The 21,935-nt window shown below is 39.2% G+C and overlaps 1 protein-coding gene across 3 annotated transcripts in view; it reads right to left on the bottom strand.

Annotated features, from left to right (window-relative positions):
- The window catches only part of LOC121330165 (signal-induced proliferation-associated 1-like protein 1), a 119,335-nt gene extending 105,814 nt beyond the window's left edge, over positions 1-13,521 (bottom strand). For all 3 annotated transcript variants that reach the window (XM_041276476.1, XM_041276477.1, XM_041276478.1), the window contains exon 1: positions 13,233-13,521. The gene's annotated coding sequence lies outside the window, so the exon portion shown is untranslated. The remainder of the gene's footprint in view (positions 1-13,232) is intronic.
- Between the last annotated feature and the right edge of the window lie 8,414 nt (positions 13,522-21,935).

Below are 21,935 nucleotides of genomic sequence, written 5' to 3'. Positions count from 1 at the left end.
ATGCATCGATTGTTGATCATCTGTCTTTAGATTTCCCAGAGCTTCGATTACATATTGGTGAATCGATGCATCAAATTAGAACCCAGTTTGAAGTCTCCTGTTGACGGTTTGCATTAAAACCCTGAGTGTGCTAGAGTGTGCTTCTTTTAGTGCTAGTACAGTAGTTTTAGAGCTTCGCTAGGATACACACTTTAAGCCTCTACATTCACGGTGGACAAGCTAAACAAGCAGGCCTAAGCAGGCCTACATTTATTTAAAAAAACTGGTTTAATTTGTTTTAAATATTAAATCTACCAATTTACCGTTTGTTTCAAAGCATGTTTCTTTGTTTATGGCAATATTATAAGGCAATTTACATTTATTTAGGATTTGTGAGATGAATTCAAATGTTTTGCTTTTGGACATAAAATGTTAACAGCAATTAACAACCACAGTTCAGACAGAAATTACTTCTGTTAAAATATAGTATTTTTTATTATTATTACAATGTTAAAAGGGACATCTGATGTGGACGGATGCTTTTTTTTTTTTTTGAGTTGCGAAACACTCACTCACGTCCTGTATATTTCTTTCACTATAAATTGTTCTAATTTGAATGTAAATTGTGCCTTTTAGTTCAACTATTGTGCACAAGAGTGTTTTTAGTTATTGGATCTTCGGTTAAAAAACAAAACAAAACAATGCTTGTTCTTTATTTTGAAAAATAAAGTGTCAATGCATTGATTATCATTGATAAATGTCTATGTGATAATCGAATATGAAATCAGGGTGCCGACTGCACCACTATGGCGCAGCAGCACATTTTTGGGCTTCTAAACTACTGCTTTGTAGTCAGAGTGACTAAGCTGCTTCTTTCTGCTCCAGTGTCATCATGACGTCTCCACATAATAACAGGCTTAGAATGACTGTGTGTATTTATAAATCTCATCCCTTCTGTTTTTCTCACTCTGTTTTGGAGTTTTTTGCAAGTTCCAGGTCGGTCTCTGAGCAGCACAGCAACGGTGTTCACTTCATCCTTCCTGCTGAAGCTCCCCACCCACACGTACCTGGTACACTATCCCACATTAGAACTCAACAGCAACTTTTAAATCCTGCTGTTATGAACAATCTGTTAATCAGCGAAGCTCTCTTACAGTACCACTGAACTGTTTAAAAGTAAAGGACTTAAAAGTTAATGAATCAGTTTTGTAAATATTAACTTGAAATGCAGGGCCCTGTCCTCTGCTTCTCACTCTGGTCAGAATTAACACTCAATGGGAAATTTGTATTTGTTTTAGCTTGTAGCTTTGAATCCAGGTTGCTTGGAGTCTCAATTGCTGTCTCTCCTACTAGAAACATAGGGAATGGCCCCAGTTTAGGGGCCATCATTGTTTTATTAATTTTTTGAAATTTTAAAAACAAATTATTATTAACTCTATCTGGTACAAGAAGTTACCATGCTAAGGTATACATTATAAATGGGGCTTCTGATTTTCGTTTAATTTTTTTTCTAAAAAGCATTAAACTGATAAAGCACCTCCCAATAAAAAAATACAAATTGCTGTATAGCCAATAAACACTGGAACACAGGAAAAAAAAACACTGGAAATAGTTACTCAACTCACACTGACTTACTACAGAAAAGGAATACCTTTCCCAGTGCAGCTGGGCAATGTCCCTCCTTCCTGACTTTCTGAATACCTTAATCCCATCCAAACTACTGAATGGCAGCAAATTCCTATATTTCTCTATTGGAGACTACACTAGCGAGATTTAAAACAAGATTTAAAAAGGAATGGCTTGTTCAAAGGATTTAAATATGTACTACAGTTAAGACACAGAGGACTTAAAACAGAAATGCAAATTGTGGCAAAATATTAAAAAAATGCCTGAAGACAACTAAGAAGGTACAACTTAAGGGTGCAAGGACTGTCGAGTTACATAGAGAGAAAATACCGCCCAAGGATTTTGTAAAGTAACCCTGAAAACAATAATTTCACAAAGTACATAAAAAGCTAAGCCCCCCCCCCCAAAAAAAAACTGATTACATAAAACTCAAACAGTTCAAAATAAACACCAAAATTAAATTAATAAAAACCGAACAGAAGCCCCAATTAGAAATATAGCATAGATAGGAAACTTAACATGGGGATAAGTCTGTTTTTTAGCTTTAAGCTTTTAAATACCACCTGCACTGAAGCCAATCCCTCTGAATTACTGCTTGTACCCAATATACATTATTTCTACACAGCTGTTCTAACCACGGAGCTACTGTGCTACACTCAGTCCTTTCCACTATGAAACCACACACTAACCACGAAGATACTTTCAATAAAAGTTACCATGGCTCAGGATAACCGAGGTCCCATCAGAAAGACTTTCCCATTTCCCATTCATGTAGATCACTGGTTTGAATACCGTCAGTCCCATCTAAATTAAGGGGGATTGAGTCCTTTAGTTAAAAGGACTTAATTATGAATCAGGGCTCCAAACTTTTAAAATGTAAACGTCTCCGTGGTTTGTTTTTGTATTGCATTAGAACACTGACTCAGAGGTATTCTGGTGCATTATTAAGCAACCCTGCCCCCTAAAGACTGACTAAATCCTTAAAAAGGTAACCTTTGCCCCCTCACTCCCATCCCCACCCACTGGGATCACATACACAAACTCTACCAGCTTTAGCAAACAAAAAAGAACCGATTAATGTAAACAGACTCGTCAGCAAATGTTTGCGTAAAGTGAATGAGCAAGTTAAAAGGTACACATCTTTGGGAGAAAGGGTTGCATTGTACTTTGTATTTGCACAGATTAACGGTCCACTCCACTGTTGAAATAAATGACCTCATTCTAGCAGTAGTGTGTACAGAAAGGCATTTGTTACTCAGAGTCCTGTGCTACCGGGCATCCCACCCGTTACCAGACAGAGGCATTCCAGCAGTAGCGTAGATGAGAAAATGCTCTGGTGATGCAATAAAGTTACTCCGACCAGTGGCTCTATGATATTAGCAACACTATTCGAATAAAGACATCCCGAGTCAAGCACCACAGGAAATGTTACGACAAGAAGAGGCCATTCAGACCATCAATGCTCATCTGTTCTATCGTCTAATCATTAGTCTCCTTTGAGATCCCAAATCTTTGTGGGTTCTCAAAAGAGACTAATGATTCAGCAGCAAAAATGTAGGATTTCCATTACGAGAGTAGATGTTGAACTTCATGCTGATTTGAACTCGGCTCTCGCCAAGATAAGCACCAACTAAGACGTAGTTTTTCATTAAACTAATGTGATCCATCTGCATCTCCATCCATTTGCATTGTTTTCCATCTGATGATGTAGATATCCTTCTCTCTGGTGTTGACGGCTGAAGTGTAATGCTGGCTCCAGGGATCAGCTCATTTTGCCTCCCCAGAGCATCAGCACACACAACGGCTGCAATGCTGGCATAGGGGATCAACCCAGTACAGTCTCCCCAGCACATCATCATGACGACCGTCTGGATTGAGCCAAGTAGGTGTGACGGAAATATGAGTTCTGGTGATGAATCTTCCTCCCGACCTGTGAGGGCACTAAAGAACGAGAGGAGAAGTATCTGGAAGGGCTGGGCTGACAGTTCGTTTCCGGGTCAGGGAAGTGGGTCAGCCTGGAAAGAAGCGAAACTCTGTTGTAAGACCGTATTGATTTGAAAGGTAAACGAGAGGCAGCTGCAAGTAATAAGGCAGCTGCAACAGTTTACCTAGATATCATGCGGGATTACATATAGGGGCCAGGGTAACGCTGATCTTTTCCTTCGTTTGGGTAGAACGTTTGGAGGAAGAAGGAGCGAGAGTGGAACTCGCAGTGTTTTTGTGATATACGTGTTGTGTTTGTTTATTAACTGTCTGTGTTTGCTTCACTGTAGACAGTTAGAGCACTACTCCGGAGCTGTCGCAAAGGGTCAGCACTGTCCGGAGCACCCCTGCACACCACCGTATCTGTGTATTCACCACGCACCCTCACGTCTGCACTCACCCAGGACTGGTGACCGTGGGTTCATTTTTGTTCTGGACTGTGCCCTGTTTTGTTATCTCCGCGCTTTACACATTGTTGTGTATCGCCGAGGATTTATTATTTTACGGTCACCAGACCTGGATTATAAATAAAAGCACCTTTTCACTGGAAACTGTTGTCTGCCTGTCACTCCTGCATCGCATCACCGCTACACCTGTTCCCCTCCACTAGCCACTTTGCCACAGTAGGGTACATCCCTAGGGTCATCAAGTGGGCACCTTCTGTCCTTGGTGTTTCGTTGACTAGCCCACGACACCTCAAGAGGGCTCAACATTGATTCTGGCGTCCCAGCATCACCCCCCTCCATCCCCCACTCAGCTCAGCCCAGCTTACTTACCTGTACATCAGCATTGCTTTCTTTCTATTGTGCTTGAGATCCCCATCCAGAATATTTCTGGACTCTCAACCATAGCCAGTTGCTGCTTCAGATAAGTTCTTCACTGTGCGACGCAACTCTTGGCCACTGAACCCAAAGTCTCTGAGAAACCGGGTTGTAGAGTGTGCCACAAAACCTCGACAACCCACCTCAACTGGGTAAACTCGGACTCTCCATCCTCGCTGTCCTGCTTCAGCAGCTAGTTGAGCATACCGAAGTTTCTTCCTCTCGTGTACTGTGAACTTGTATTCCAACTCGTAAGTCTGTCTTCACTCAATTTCCAACTGTGTCCTCGACAATACTTACAAAAGGAAATCAGACAAATCTAAATTGTGGGTAAAGCAGAAATGCCAAAGCAAAATGTACACGTGTTCACAGAACAATTTCAAAATTCACATGTATCATTAGGGGACTTTGTGCAGCTGGCTAATTCATTAGCCTCTCAGAATGTGTACCTCTGGAGGCCTGGTTTAAATCTGGCTGTTCAGGTTGCAAATGAAATGATTCTGAAGGTCAACCCAGCTCCAACAGACATTAACATAATCCACACCACAAAACAAACACGATTCAGCTCCACTGGCAGTCTGTGCTGGAGAACAACCCACAGCTAAAACACAGGTCAGGATTGAGGTGCGCTCAAAGTTCTCCTGGCACTTAACCAACTGTACTTTCTCTGATCTTTCAAGAGCAATTTTTAATTAGGTGGAAAAAATATGTTATATGCACTGTAGCAGATCAGTGTCTTAATTGTAAATTAAACCAAGTTAATAAGTATATTGAAGGGCTGAAAGTTTATAGAATTAACAGGACCTATATTTTTTGTGTGCCGACACCTAAATAATATTTTATTCACTTGTCAGACAAACCTTGTCATTTTTGCCTCTAAATAGTGCATATCTGTGTTCCAGCATTTCTAAATGAAGTACACAACACAGTACATTTTGTGATGCATGTATTGGCACCTGTCTGTGTTGCTTTCAATTCACTATCCAATTTATTCCCTTTTGGTTTCATCAAATGTGTGGCTTTAGATTTTTGCAATAGGGATACTAAGCTTGTGACTTTTCAAATGAGACAAACTTTTAAAGCTTTTGCTGCCCAGTTAAATTGTTCACTTTACTGTATCAGATAGATACTCCCACTTTGTCAAGTCTACTATGAAGTGAAGAAAGGGAGGGTATGGGGGGTTTGCAAAGAGAAAAAAAAAACAGGTTTAAGAAATAACGGGTGGTTTAAAGTCCAGCCTGTCCAAGCCTTTGTTACCAGTACATATTTTGAGATCATTGAGCTTCTGGGAATCAGACATGCATTGATGGACCAAATGATTTCTATAACTTCCCCAGTAAAGAGGAGCCATCCCGTCTGCTATAATTGAAGGGCTGAGTATAATCCCTGATTGATGTTTAGATTACATGTCTGTCAACCTATATAACAAAGACATTATGCACCTGGTGAGAACTGATGTTGGGCTACCTTACCTTGATCTGTAGTTTGGAATCACCCCTTTAATTCTAACTAAACTGCTCAATTTGTTAGCAAATAGTTAAACTTCCCCAACAATAGCTGTGGCTTGGATATTTCGCTTTTTATTGTGCACAGAATGGCGCGGTTAACTTTGACATGTACTGTACTAGTCTTTTGTGAAACACAGAAAAAAGGTAACAGTATATTTGCCATGAAGCAACAGCAAGAATCACAGTAATTGCTTCTTTCCATGTAACCGAAGGGTCTGTAAAAACAGCAGCCAGTGTTTAAAGTTCTTTCTCAAGAAAGCCCTGTTATGTTCAACGGGATGACGGATAATTTCACACACAACTGTCTCAGCCTTTTCCAATTAAACATCAAATACTTGTTTACTGTCTTCATCTACTGGAAGTATGTGGGCAAGAATCTGACTGCTGCCCAGCACTTTCTCTAAACCACCCAATTACACAACCTAACTACCTTCCACACTGCAGCCCAGCTCTTTCTTGAACCACTGAGTTACAGAAACCCACCGCTTTGCATACTGCAGCCCAGCTCTTTCTCTAACCACTGAGCTACTCTATCTTCCATGCTGCTGCTCAGCACAGTGACCAAACCACTGATGTTTCACACGGACACACACAGTAGAGAGACAGTTATCAATTCCAAAGCCTATTCAAGCAATCATGATGCACAATAAACCAAGGCACATATTTGGAGAAGGGCAGTCAGTTATCCAGCACGCTACGGTAGCAGATGTGGTACAATGGAACAAAATCCCCTTTTATTAGACATGGTATTAAAACTGCTTTTGGTCAACAACTATGTTGTAGATATCCGCAAACTAAAATTAAACATACAGTATATTAACAACTCCAGCAAGTATTGGCAACATTTTAGCTGAACATTATTCCACCTGAAGAAATGTTCTATTTAAATGCACTCTAGGGAGCATTAAACCCACACACAAGCAGGCTTTCAGCTGATTTCTAACATTTCACTTCAATTACTTTCCTCACTTCCAAATCCCATCCCTGAGGGGACCAGGTGGCTTACTAGTTTAGGACGAGGCCTCACATCCTGCAAGCTGAGCTTGAGTCCGGTCCAGAAAAGGACAGCTTTAGTCCCAAAGTTATAGTAACTCTACATCTTTTACACTTAGTGACTTCACGTAATAGTATCCTCCTGTTTCCAGACTTGTAGAGCAAATCAACACAGATCACCCCCAAAAGAAAACATATGAAAACAAACTACTATCAAATTAGGCCAAGTTGCAAAATAACATTCAGATGCAATTGACCCGTAAAACATGACTGCATGCAAGTTTCGAAGACCCACCAAGCCCGTGTTTGCTCCTCACTTGGCTGGAGTCAAAGCTGTGCCTCTAGATCACACAAGCAGCATTTATGTTGACCCAGGCAGAAAATCTGAGTTCCACTGAAATGAACGGGATGAGTTGATACCAGATTTGAGTTGCTTCGGCCTGACATCTGATCAACAATGTTGCTTTTACTGTATATTCCCAGAGAATACCCATGGATTGTCTGGTTAATACATAGTTCTATATTGTAATGGGTCTCAAAGAAAAGCCATTGTGAAGGTGTGTGTCTTGGTCTGATCTCCCCTTACCATAATCATACTGATGTTCTTCCTCCTGTCCCCTTTCAAGTCAGTCACAGTGTGCAAAAAAGTGATTACTTCAAGAGACATATTTAGCAAAAACCTGCAACACACCGAATTGCTGTGCCCTAGCAACCCCTAGAAGATGGCTAGAAAAGTCTCTAAGCGATTGTGCATATTAAAGCACAGCCTGCCCCTCATTTTAGCAAGCCTTAAATATTGGGCAAGCGCTTAAATCTTCAACACTTAGATACATATTTGTTCAATATGCAAATGTGTCATCTCAGTTCATTTGATTTCACTGTAACTGAGATAACAGGCCAAAAGCAACATGACACTCACAGACAGATTGCTTTGGGTAACTGCTGCAGTGTTTTGAGAAGATTTATGTTTTTTGCACAAACTGTCTTCTGCATTCCTGAAACACATCCCATGTTTGCTGTTGCCATTGCTTCCTATGAGTGGACTGCAGTGGTGGGAGATGAAAGGAAATCTGTAATGTGTTCAAACCAGCAGTATTTAGGCAAAGTGCCAGCACCCCCAATAATTTAGACTAAATTGGGATAATCCAGCAGCAGCTTTCACGCTGGCACTGTTTCCATTCCCTGCACAGGATGCATATCTATTAATACAGTACTGCCTGTACGTTGCAAGGTTCTCCTTATCCAGTTGTGACAAATCTTGTTAGCATTCTTATACACATTGTGCTGCAAAACATACAGTATGGAGGCAACTGTCAGAGCGTCCAGCTCTCCAGATAAAGTTCTGGAAGTAACTTACCCTCTAATTTTAAGAGTAAAATGTGTTCTCATGGGTTAAATGCAACATTACCCTAAAGTAATGAATGATCTCAACAAATACAGTACAATCTTTAATGGTAATGGGGTAGACATTAAAAGAGCTTTTAACTGCAGTGTTACTTTGTGTTCTACAAGGTTCTTTATCAGCTCAGCACATTTTCTTTGAGGTATCACACTGACTGCAAATGAAGTTACTTATATGTTAACATTAAACTCTTAAACTCTGTGAACATGCTAAAACTTCAATATAAAAGCCATGCAGATAAATAAAATAATGAAATTAATAAGTTATAAAACAGTTCATTTCATATTATAGGCACCTTTTTTTAGCGGTTGCCTCTGATGATGGTTCCAGTTGGATTTGTATCTGGACTGGGGTGTTTACACTGACTGACTGACTGGCTACAAAGACAGCAGGGCTAACCAGAGATTAGATAATGTTTGTTGGATTGGTTTTTGTTGAGTATAGTTTCCTAGTAACTGAAAACATTGTATTCTGGTAGAAGTAGTTGTCAGTGGAAGTTTTAGGGCAGGCGGGAGGAGAGGCAGACAAGCTGTGTAGCAAAATTGCTATGCATAAAATTTATTGCGTAAAAATAATTTACTGCTGATTTCAGATTTTTTAATGTGTAAAGAAGGGCAGGTACGCAGCTCATTCGGACCTAAGATTGCGTCCAGTACAAGTTTTATCTATAGCCTGACAACAATTAGGTCTATATTCAAACCGCTTGCCTGAAACAAACAACAGATTCCAATCAGAGTTAACCTTGGTCTGTCTCACATCAATTAATCTGGATCTGTGAAATCAGCCATACATTTGTTATTGTTACAGAATAAATCCAAATAAATAGATGTCCTGGTGCCCGAATATGTTATGGTACTGTCCTGAATCTCGCTGGCTCACCTATTGAGGTTATATCTTGGGAACCACTTCCCCAAATGTCCTGAAACCTTGCACAGTCATTTCTTAGGACATGCTATTCTGTGCACAGCATAGTGGGCTGTAGGTTAGGATGGCCATGATACTGATTGGTCTAATTTAATATTACATCTTTACTGACAAAACTCTGTAAATGTGCAGCACCATTGACTGAATAGCATGTACAGTTGTTTTAAGTATAGTCGGTTTTGAAGCCTCAGTGCACTGAAAGCCTGTTTATATATAAACAAAATGTACTCAAATCAGGTTTGGCTTTTGCAAGCACAGGGCAAGAGTTTATCTTATCTAGCTTGCCTCAGTATCAGAAGCCTTGAAAGTTGTTGACTCAAAAAACTGCATTTCACCTGCACTGAAGTTCTTATTGATTAAGTTCATATACTCTAGAAACAAAGGACATGTGTCTGTAAGATGGGAATTTTGCCTACAAGCGACAGCCAAAAATGAAATATTTGGTATGGAAGTTGTTTCACCTTTAATGAAACTACCACAGGGAATACTGTTGCAGAACTTGATTCCATTCCTCATTATATATATCTAGGCAAATACTGCATAAATCAATTAAATAAAACAATTTTTATAACACGCATAATTGTTTTTCCTGCTCTAAGCGTTAACTATCATCTGATTTGCTGGTTCCATCCTACCAGCAAATCAATTTTAAAAATGCTTTGTAAGTGCGCGCCTCTGTGTATTCGATTTAAACAAAAAGCGCACCGCCTTGGATGCAGAGGTCGACACAGGCTTGTATTCCTGGTAAACAACATGTAAATTGAAGACAATATCTATGGGCGGCACGTAGTACAATTATCGATTTTTTTTTTAATGATTACATTTTGTGAGCCCAATTAATCTATTAATATTTAGAGGCTTAACCGACAAACCTTATATATTAAGGCTCATTAAGTTAATTTTTTATAATTGTTTTAACAGTACAATATCTTAATATTTATCACATCTCATTTTGTAATATACTTTATTTTGTATTTAATCCACCCTGAAATACTGTTAGAAACACTTTCCACCACAAAAATTCCAATAGCAGGAAAATAAATTACAGTGCATTCATATTTGGCAACTCTAAGCAAAAGAACGTACTGTGGCGGTTATGCAACCCACTGTTGCACTGAAAAACAGCTGGTACTGTAACTATCCTGGCTTCAGTATACAGCACCTACGCATATTTACAACAATCACGTTATTACAATTCCAGGGTTATTAATCAAAGGCACCAAACTGGTGCAGACATTTCATTTTTGTAACTACATTGAGAGAAGTGGATTTAAATTTAGAACCTGTTGGGGAGCCAGGCCAAGTACTTATCTGTGGAGAGGGCTTTAAAAAGAAAAATACCATCAATATTTGAAAGGTTTTTTTGTTTTTTTTTCTCTTTACTACCTCTTTCATATTTCTGATAATAGGAGGCGCAATCCTTTTTTTTTTTTTTTTTTTTTTTTTTTTTTTTTTTTTTTACACAGCAACCAACATCACAGCGAAGGAAGTTTGTGTACAGATAGATCACACAGAATATAAAAAAAGTGGCATGTCAATAAGATCTGCTGTCTCATCCACTTGCTGTATACTGCAAAAGAAAATAAAAAGATGTAGTTCTCAAAACGGTCACCAAAGGAATGATATTACAGCGTGAAATTGAACACGATTGTGACGACACAGCTTTATTAGTGGTGTGAATTAATCATCCTTAAAACATTTTCCAAGGGAATTGCTGTACACTGACCCCCAATGACTTCTTTGAAATGGCCAGTGCTTACACAGGGAGCCCTGCACTGCACATGAAATGGCACATTGTTCCACTGTGAGAAAAGCTTGGTTAAAATGGGGTAAGGAACAAGACAAGGTCATTTGCTACATCTTGTCATCCTCAGTTTCCTGGCGTCACGAAGAATTGTAAAGGGGACTGTAAAGACCAGGTTCTTAGGCTAATATAATAGCCCTACTACAGTGCCTCACATATAGCAGAGTCTGCAGCCCAGCCCACAGAAAGAACATCCAGATAAAAGGGTTGTGCTTCTGGCTTTTCAATTCCAAGTACAGTTTCAGGGCTCTGGGACCTGGTATACACAAGCTATATAAACTTCCATCACAGTTACTGACTGTTCTGAACCTACATTGTATGACTAATACTAGTGCTTCAAATTCAAACCACCTACATCCACAAAAACTTGAAAAGGCAAAAACTGAATTAACACTTTTCAACCAGTTTCTTCGAGCACTGAAATTCTGATCTTTACAAGTCACAGGTCTGATCGATGGAATTGCATCTTTATTACCTATTAGTATAAATTACACTGTGTAACAAAACATTTTTTTTGTTTTGTTCCTGGGTAGTAAGTGTTATTTCCTAATTGCTTATGCCTCAAAAGTATAGAACATGGCTATTATTCCCCACAAACTTTGCTTTTGTGACCAGGACAGTGATATTTCAAAATATCACTATTTCCAATGGGAAAATGGGCAAATGTGTGTCTTTTCATTCACATAAAGTCAGAAAAAAACAACATATGAATCCAAATTAACATGTATTTATTCTAAAGTAATACAAAGATGACTACAAAAGATTTAGAAGTGAGTAGTTTTTCGAGATTTATAAGCAATTAGGAAATAACACTTACTACCCAGGAACAAAAATTGTGTTACATAGTGTTATTAATTTGAATTCTCATGTCTTAGTCCACTTGTGAAAACACATTTAATTTTTTTTTATTTATATAATAGATAGATAGATCTTACATTTAAGAAATATAGCACTAAACAATATTACTGGTCTTTACTGTCAACTGCCATTGCTAATTTATATTTGGCCCCTCATTACGACCTTGGTTGTTCTGGTATTGCCCAATACTGCCCATCCTGTCCGGTCTGACTGCTCACATGGCTTTACCTAGATCACAATTACGTAAAAAGGACCTCAGTGTGTCACATGACATCTTTTGACGAATTTATCCCCAATATGACCGATTCGGGAGTTGCGAAGGTGTAGCCTGAAAGTAGCGTACCAATACCTTCTTTTGACTTTGTCTTTACAAAACTTTCATCTTGGAAATGTTACCACGGCTCAGAAGAGAGGGTGTTCATGACATTAGAGGTGTTAGTTCGATGCAGATGTAAATGGGTGAATAAACAATGACTCGAGAATTTAAATTTAAAATATGACAAAAATAACAAAAAGGCAAATTTGTTTGACTTATTTTGAATTAATGCATTCCCATGATTCCATGTTTGACTTTACTGCAACTGCTCAAGTCCTCATGTTATGCGAAAACAAATCCATACACATAGACTGCTGTACATTTTAACAGCCAGGTTTGATATTATTAATACCTTATTAATAATATCGACAGAAAAATGTACTAATGCCCAAATTGGATTGGCTAAAGCTGCAATTTATTAAAAAAAAAAAAAAAAGTTTATTTTAAATTAAAATCAGAGACAAAAAGATATTGAATGTTGTTATCATTACTGTTTTCCAACACATAGTGAATGAATTTACGCTAAATGTGTGTTTTAAATGAAATTGTGAGTACAATAAAATGAGAAAAATACATTGCGGCGATTAAAAATAAACAATAATAAAATAGTGCCAATAGTTTAGAATTCTAATAATAAAACAACAACAGCAGCTTAACCACCAACCAATCTGTTCAAACACACCTCAAATTCTAGAATTCTTAAATCGAGCTAGCCATAGCCAGGCATATTAGCACAGCACACATAGCAAATCTAACTTTGTTTCACAGCTCCCGTATAAATTCCGCTGCCTCGGGTGTAAAACAGTAATTCAGTGTGCATGAATAATCAAAACAGGGACCTGTCCTGAATTCCTGACGGATATTTTCCCACGAGTTCGCTCCCGTTTAATCTCAATCTCAATTTCGCCCCCTCTGTGCAGTGAGTCGAACACAAAACACCACACCATCACACATTAGATAGAGCTCCAGTCACCGCCGGAAGGCATTAACCAGCAGAATAACAATATTCTTAACTCACCTTGTTGGCTCCCCTATCCCAAGTCGTTTCGTATTTAAAAATTCCAAACCTAGTAACAACGTTCCTTGTTTGCACTTCGCACCCCTCTCAGTGTAACAGAACGAGGATCTGTCTTTCTTTCTTTTTTATTTTGTTTATCACCACCACCGTGTGAATCCCGGTGTCTTCGTCTTCTCCTGCTTCTTCCCCGTAAAACTAAAAGTCCCTTTTAATATTCAAGCAAGAGCGAGTGTCTCTTGTTGCAGTTGGAAGTTGAAAGGAGTTAGTTACAAACTAAGTTGCAGCTCCGCCTCTCGCTGCAGCTGCTGGAGGGATGAGGTCATTGCACTACAACTCCCCCGCCGGACTCTCGCGAGAACGGCTGGGTGGTACGAGTGAGAGTCGAGAGAAAGAAAGAACGAAAGAAAACAAAGCAGTGCATCAGCTCAAGGGTAACGTTGCTCTGGCAACAACAAAACCGCAAAGATGCAGTCAGTCACTAGTCACCGCATTTTGTTTTGTGCTGCGTGTTTGCTGCTCTTAAAAATGAAAACGGGGAGGGTGGCATGCTAATGTCTGGAAGAAAATAACATCTGTCAGCAACACGCACTCTCACTTTCACTGGTATTTATTTACGTAATTCATTATTTGTTTCTCTTAGTTGACAACCAACTGCTGGAAGAAATAGTTGAAATGCTAAGTCTCAGTCATTCATTTTAGAACTTTTTGGCCCCAATTTAAGCAGCCTCACCACTCCTAAAAGAAAGGAAATGACAGTGCATCCATTGTGCATTGCATTCAACTAAGCAAACCGTCAATTAACACGCCCCAGACCCCCTGGTCCCAAGTATCATCAGCTGGAATGCTGGTCCAGACTATCGGAGCTGGGGACCAGCATTCCAGTTGAATTAAGAACCTGTCATTGTTCATACAATCTTATGTTATTAAACTTCAGCTTTTTTTTTTACATCAGCGAAACAGTGATCATACATATAAGTTTTATTTTGCGGGTTGTACAACTACTGTTTTAAAGTCAATTAATGTGTACATGCAAATAATAACCTACAGTCACCCTCTTTTGGAAGCTCTGAGGCTCACCTAGTAAAAGCAATGCAGTTCAGGAGTGCAGGGTTGGTTATGTAAGCTAGTTTGCATCCATCTTGCATATACTGTCTGGGGCCCAGGGAGCTGTGCAGTGCTGCCTCTACTTGGCTCTTTTTTGTGTGTTTGGGAGGAATATCGTCTGAGGACATTTCAAACCTCTGGCCAATCTGCAAGGACTTCTGGAGGAATCCCTGACGATTCCTTAGTCATCCGCTCGAATTCCTTTAGGGACATTGTGTATGTAAATCTGCAGACAAGTCTGTTCTCTAAATGGCCCATAGAGTCACATCACATTTGATACCCACAGCCTTCATTTCTGCTGTCTAACAGCCCCCTATCAAATTGGGCACCTGAGATAGGTAAGCACGGGGAAAATGGTTGGGAGGGGCCTTGTCTGATTAATATTGTTTTAGGGAATGTGAAAACCCACGCATTAGTGGACACAGGATGTGAGCAAACCTTAATTAGATCAGCTCTCTTGGGCGGTGTGTCATGGTGGGCACGAGGCCAGGTAGCCATCTCCTGTATCCATGGAGATACAACGGCATCCCCCACACTAAAAGTATACTTCTCGGCAGAACCTATAAAATGTCACTTGGTAGTAAGGGTCGCAGAAAGATTGTCACACCCAGTTATTGTGGACCAGGCTTTGGTTGATGCAGCGATCCCCAAAACCAAGACTCAGGTGAGGTCACTACTGGGATTAGTCGGTTATTACCACTGTATTATCCCGGAGTATGCTACAATGGTTAATCTTTTAGTTGACCTCACCAAAAAGAGTGCTCCAAATTTAATTAATCGGTCAGCTGAAGGTCAGAGGGCATTTGATACTATTAAGCGTAGACTTTGCCAGGCCCCCATCACACCAGATTTCACCAAGAGATTCATCCTCCATACCAACACATCGGATGTAGGTTTGTGCTGTCTTGTCCCAAAAGGTAGATGGAGTAGAACACCTGATACTGTACATCAGCAAAAAGATGCTACTGCGGGAGACGCAACTACTCCATAGTCTAAAAGGAGTGTTTGACCATTAAACCGTCTACTCACTCTTTACGATATCACCTGCTGGAACAATCATTTTATCTTGTCACAGATCACGCCCCACTCAAGTGGTTAAGACCTGTGAGGGTTCTAAGCAGCGAGAACAGTTCTTTATCCAAGGTTGGGAAGTTGGCCAATCTGGAAGAAGATGAGACTCCGTTGCAAGAATGTATTGACCAGGAAGGGAAACGACGTGGCATCCACAGATTGGAGAGGCGGTTGCCCTCGTTTACCAAGGGGTCATGTGTGACAGCATAAAAGGGGACGGAGAATCGTAATCTGTTCCTTCATTTTAGTTTGAGCTTTTAAACCTGTAATGACATGTGAGAGACCCAGTGATAAAAGTACCGTGAGTGTTTTGTTTTGTTTGTGTATAATTGTTTTTGTAATTATTAGACGGCTAACACATTCTGGAGCTGTCGCCAAGGGCAAGCACCAAACCCAGAAGCACTTCACTTTTGTCACAAATAAACTTGTATAACCCACCACGAACACTGCAGCACGCACCCAGGACTGATGGCTGTGTTTGTACATTGTGGGAAAGCTACGTGTGTTTATTATTTGGGACTGCAGCCCGTTTCCTGTGCATTACACATTATTGTCTATTGCCTGGAATTATTATTTGGTCACCAGACCAGGATTATAATAAATAAATCCTTTTTTCCAACTGGATTACAAATCTCTTTACGTTCATTGCGCTCTGCATCACTCCTCAACAAACTATGTTTAAACTGTTCAGGTGAAAGTGTGTTGGTTTACAGGACTAGGTTAGATATAGGCTTCAATAAGCAATTCCCCACACAGCTCAGGAGAATTGAAGGTTCAGTGGACATCCTCAGATCCCACGACTAAGCCAGCTTCCTCTTCAACACCCAGGAACTCAAGAGCAGATGTCAGTGAGCTACCAGCCTCTAGAGGACAAAGGTCAGCCATGAAGGTGTCCACTTGAGTTAACCAGACTACTGGCCAGTAGAGTCCGCTGTTATGTGGTGAGTAAAAACAATCCCTGCTGGATGTGCCTCCCTAACTCTAAGGCCAATGCGTTGCTCCCTCCAGAATCCATAGTGAAGACCAGTGACTTCCCACAGCCAGGTACAAACCTCTTATGCATGAGACACAACATGTTTGTCAAATAATATGCACATTTCCAAGTGAGGAATGTTTGTTGAATAAACCAGTGTTGATTGTTGGCAAATGCAAACTATCTGTACATTTTGAAGAGGAGTCAATCACATAAGAAACGCGTGGGTAGTTTTGCTTAAACTACTTTGGCATTTGTGTTAAATGTGTTGATAATTGCGCTTCAGCAATTGAGAAAAAAATACATGTAAATTGTTCTGGAGGGATTCAAAACCTGGTATGTTTTATTAGGAGTTAAAATCTGTAGCAAAATAACTATTCCTGGATGCTATTTGCATAACAAAGCAACCAGGCATGCAAGTGACAGTTTATTGCAGTATCCTACTGTATATATAGAAGGTGTTTCTAATTTTCAGTCCAGCCCTCTTGTCTGTTTCTGTCTCTATTTAGCTGTTTATCCATCGACAGGGTACCTAGCTGTCTGTTCATCTGTGACATGCTGGTAGATGATGGGTAAACATAAGTGTGTGTGCATAGTGGGTGTGTGTGAAGGAAGAAAATAGAAAAAGATGAATATCTAAACAGACAGGTGTGTAAAAGGGTTCATTCCGAATGTACAGTTTTCTTTTCACTATTACCACTGATTCTGTTAATCATACTGTCAAATGCATGCTGATACTAGCTGTAGAAACCAAACTTAAGATCAGCTTATAAACTTATTTATAGCTTTCTCTGTTTTACACAAGGTTCTTGGGCATATTTGTTGATGAAATCAAAAAAAAAAAAGAAAAGAAAAAACATTACTGTTGTTTCCTGGAACTTAATCGCTTCCTGTTCTGTAGGTCAGTTTGCTCAGAAATTGTCTGACTGTACAGAAAGTGATTAGGAACCAGGAAACAACAGACATGTTTCATCCTAAAGAGATGTATTTAAAATGTCCCACATTCAATTTAAAAAGCACTAAATGATCTTTCGCACAAGTGATAATGTTGTCAGTGCAAATGAAAGGTAAGAAAATTGATTTTAAAAGCTTGATTAGCACTCCCAGTGTACTGTGCATATCAGATGTCTATTCAGGCCCAGGGAAAGCAAGCTATTCAGAGATTCTGACTGGGGTAAAATAGGCAGCATATGGCTCACACCCAGTCATTCTATACTGGGAGCATGCCAATGAATTATCGTCAGATGTGTTCCCACTACTGATTCTAATTTAGTCCAGCCTTTATTTTGGTTCAGTGTGTGGGAGAGCAAATTATGTCACTGTCTTGCGTTAGGGTTTAGGAAGCTAGAACCCCTCTGCGAAACATCCTCCCACACAAAATGCGCACACACTAAGAAGAAAAAAATATTTCTCGTATCCCAGGGAAATTCTGAAATTTGATTTAATTGGTAAACCAATCAGAGTGCAGGCTTTGGCTGGGTTATGACAGGATTTCCACCTGCAGACAAAGCATCCCCAGTACTGAGTGTCTTGAAAAAGGCACACAACGGCCCCCAGGCTACTTAAGCTCAGCCCGTCCAACTCCCCGCAAAGCACCCTGGGACTGGCTCCAGCCCCTGGGAGTCAGCGATAGCATTCCTCACAAAAGCAAGGAGATTAATCCGCCACTTTCTCCCTGCAGTTTTAATGTGATTGTAGAGATTCCATCGAAAGCAGAAGATTAGTGATGAAGCTTGTTCATGTTTTCTTACTTAATTCCAACTGGGTATCCTAGCAGCATTCAACAGATGCTCAACGATTCTCTTTTTTCATCTCCACCGATCCCTCACTATGAAAGGAGAAATATCTTCAAATACCATTTAAATATTTTTTTTTTTGTAAACTTGCCATCATTCTGAGTAGTGTGATGCTCCAATGTTTCTATATCTGCCTTTACCTGGCTTTTACATTGCTTGATGAATCTTAACTGCCAAGTATTTAACAGATTTCCTCATTCCAGTAAAATCTTTCTTCTAATTTCAGCTACTCTTTCTCTGCACACACACACAAACATCTATATATATGAGAGAGAGAGAGCATTTAAATGTCTGTCAACTCATCTATGCATCTTTTTCTATCTGTCAGAATGTCAGAATCTAAAAACAAGAAAATCAGATGTCTTTATTTTAATTTTTTTTTCAATGCATATTACTACATATGTATAATAATATGCATGTTTTTGAAGAATTGATAATTGTAGAGTGCACACATTTTTTAACTTCTTGCTCTTAAATAACTTACTGTTACTTTCACTTACTGTCTGTCCGATATTTGCCAAGAAAATTGGTTGCAGATTGTTCCATACAGTGAAGGCCTGCCATAGCACTGTCAATATGGTGTAGCCCAGTGCATACTATTAGCTAATCAGTCTGGCACAGCTGCTGCTTTACTGTCCCACTGTGATTGAAACTGAATTTAAAACAGAGAGATGCAGCTTGTAAAGAAAACACACAATACATCAAGTTGCTTAAATAGTTCCAATTCCCATCCAAACCGATCACTTTCTTCTACCTCTCTGCTTTATAAGCTCTGATTTAAAGAAGTAATACTTTTCTCTAAAGCTTAAAAATGTCCTTTTCTCTAAAGCTTATTTTTTCTGTTCTGAAACAAATCCCAATCCAAAACCTGCACCTAAATTAATTAGAGATCAACAACATAGCCACACACATGACCCGAGTGGTCAATTTTCAAACTTGTAAATAGCTTTTAGAATTTTGAATGCTTGAATCAAATCGCAGCGTAGTCTTCTTTGTTCAAGTCTGAATAGATTCAATTCTTTTAGCCTGTCTGCATATGACATGCTTTCTAAACCCAGAATAATTCTGGCCGCTCTTCTTTGCACTCTTTCTAGAGCAGCAATATCATTTTTGTAGCATGGTGACCGGAACTGAAAACAATAATCTAGATGGGTCTTACTAATGCATTGTGCAGTTTTAACATTACTTCCCTTGATTTAAATTCAACACTTTTCACTATATATCCAAGCATATTGTTGGCTTTTTTTTATAGCTTCCCCACATTGTCTAGATTAAGACATTTTTGAGTCAACAAAACCTCCTAGGTCTTTTTCATAGATTCCTTCTCCAATTTCAGTATCTCCCATATGATATTTATTATGCACATTTTTATTTCCTGTGTGCAGTACCTTACACTTTTCTCTATTAAATGTCATTTGTCACGTGTCTTCCCAGTTCTGAATTCTGTCTAGATCATTTTGAATGAACTTTGCTGTGCCACGGTGTTTGCCACTCCTCCTACTTTTGTGTCTTCTGCAAATTTAACAAGTTTCTTACTATACCAGAATCTAAGTCATTATTGTAGATTAGGAATAGCAGAGGACCTAATACTGATCCCTGTGGTATGCCACTGGTTACCTTGAACCATTTTGAGGTTTCTCCTCTAATCAGTATGTGGCAGGATGACAGAGTGCTGAGGCTCAGAGACAGATTAAAGTCAAAATTAAAGTTATTTTATTAAACAAGAATATTCAAATAAACAGGCACAAGGGCCAACAGAAAAGAAGTTCAAAAATAAATAATCAAAAAATGAACTCACAAAAACAGTCAGGTTTCAAGGTTTAGACAAAATATTCCTTTCTTTAAAAAAAACCACACCCCAAACAGAAAACACACCACTACTTACTTACTTACTTACTTACTTACTTACTTACTTACTTACTTACTTACTTACTTACTTACTTACTTACTTACTACTCACTACCAGCCAGGGCCTCTCCCCTGGCTTTTATCCCCTGTGGCTGGAGCCCAATTAATCAATAATTATTCAATTACGGCTCCAGCCACATTCTCACATGTTTTCCTGGCAGGGAGAAATTTAACCCCCTCCCTGCCAGTTCCAAACTTGTTCATATAGACCGGGAGTTCCCCGTCACACAGTACTTTCTGTTTTCTACATGTTAACCACTCCCTAATCCATGTGCATGCATTTCCTTGAATCCCAACTGCATTCAGTTTGAGATTTAATCTTATGTAGGACTTTTCCAAAAGCTTTCTGGACATCTAAATAAACCATGTCATATGCTTTGCAATTAACCATTGTCGATGTTGCATCCTCAAAAAAAATCAAGCAGGTTAGTTAGACACAATCTCCCTTTTCTAAAACCATGCTGACTGTCTCCCAGGATACTGTTACCATACCACACATACATGTAATAGAATTCAGGCTTATTGGTCTGTCGTTACCTGGCTCGGTTTTTTCTCCATTTTTGTGGATCAGTATTACGTTTGCAATTCTCCAGTGTGTCAGTACAAACCCTGTGTCAAGAGACTGTTGCATGATCTTGGTTACTGCTTTGTACATAACTTTTCATTTCTTTGAGTACTATTGGGAGGATCTCATCAGGCCCAGGAGATTTGTTCATTTTAAGAGCTCCTAGTCCCTTTAACACTTCTGCCTCCGTTATGCTAAAGTTATTTAAAATTGGATATGAATAGGTTGACATGTGGGGCACGTTGTCTGTATCCTCATTTGTAAAAACTTGAGAAAAGTAATCATTTAATATATTTCCTATTTATTTCTCTTCGTCTATCATCTTGCCATTTGTAGCGCTTAGACATTGTTCTCCCTTTTAAACGCTCTACATTTTGGTTTGTCTACTTTTGGGATGTAATTGTTTTTTGCCTCTAGTACTACATTTTTTAATGCAATCCTTTTTCGATGGATGTTGTCGCTATTTTACTCCAATCTACTTCTGTTAGTCTGTTTCATTCCTTCATAGTTTGCCTTTCTAAATTTATAAACCTTAGCTTTAGTCATTACTTTTTGGGTCTTAAAAAGCACTTCAAATGAGACCATGTTGTGGTCTGAGTTTGTCAATGGTTCTCTGACCCCTGTTTTAGTTATTCTGTCTTCGCTATTTGAAAAGACTAAGTCAAGGCATGCCTCTCCTCTAGTCGGTGCCTTGACAAATTGCATTAGGAAGTAGTCATGTCGTGCTCCCCTCCAGGTTTTCACATTTTATATGGGAGAAGTTGAAATCCCCCATTAGTATGGCTCTCCTTTGTATAACAGATTATTTTGCTCGGTGTCTGAGTTTGGTGGTCTATAGTATGCCTCTATTATTTTTATCCATTATTCTGATCCATATTGATTCTGCGTTGTTTTTTTCTTCCAGATTTAAGACCTAGGCTTCAAGACTATTTTTGATGTATAGTGCTACACCTCCTCCTCTTCTGTCCTGCCTGCCTTTCCTATACAGTGTATACCCACTAATATTATATTCATCTCCCTCCCTCTCGGATAACCAAGTTTCTGTAACACCTATCACATTGTAATTACTTGTTAGTGCAGTAGCTTCAAGTTCTAACATTTTTGTTTTTGAGTTTCCCTTCTGTTTATTGCACACATGAAAACTTGCACAGACATATCTTTTGGGAACATTTGCTGTGCACTGCTTGTAGTACAGTGTATTAGTGCAAATTACTTCTACAGCTGTCCGGTCCGATGTGTTCAGAAAGCTGAACAGACAGACACATCTTCTATACCAGAGGCACAGT

Source organism: Polyodon spathula, chromosome 17 (assembly GCF_017654505.1).
Source record: "Polyodon spathula isolate WHYD16114869_AA chromosome 17, ASM1765450v1, whole genome shotgun sequence".
Classification (NCBI taxonomy): domain Eukaryota; kingdom Metazoa; phylum Chordata; class Actinopteri; order Acipenseriformes; family Polyodontidae; genus Polyodon; species Polyodon spathula.
Note: the sequence above shows the minus strand (reverse complement) of the source record. Positions and strands in the feature narration are given on the sequence as shown.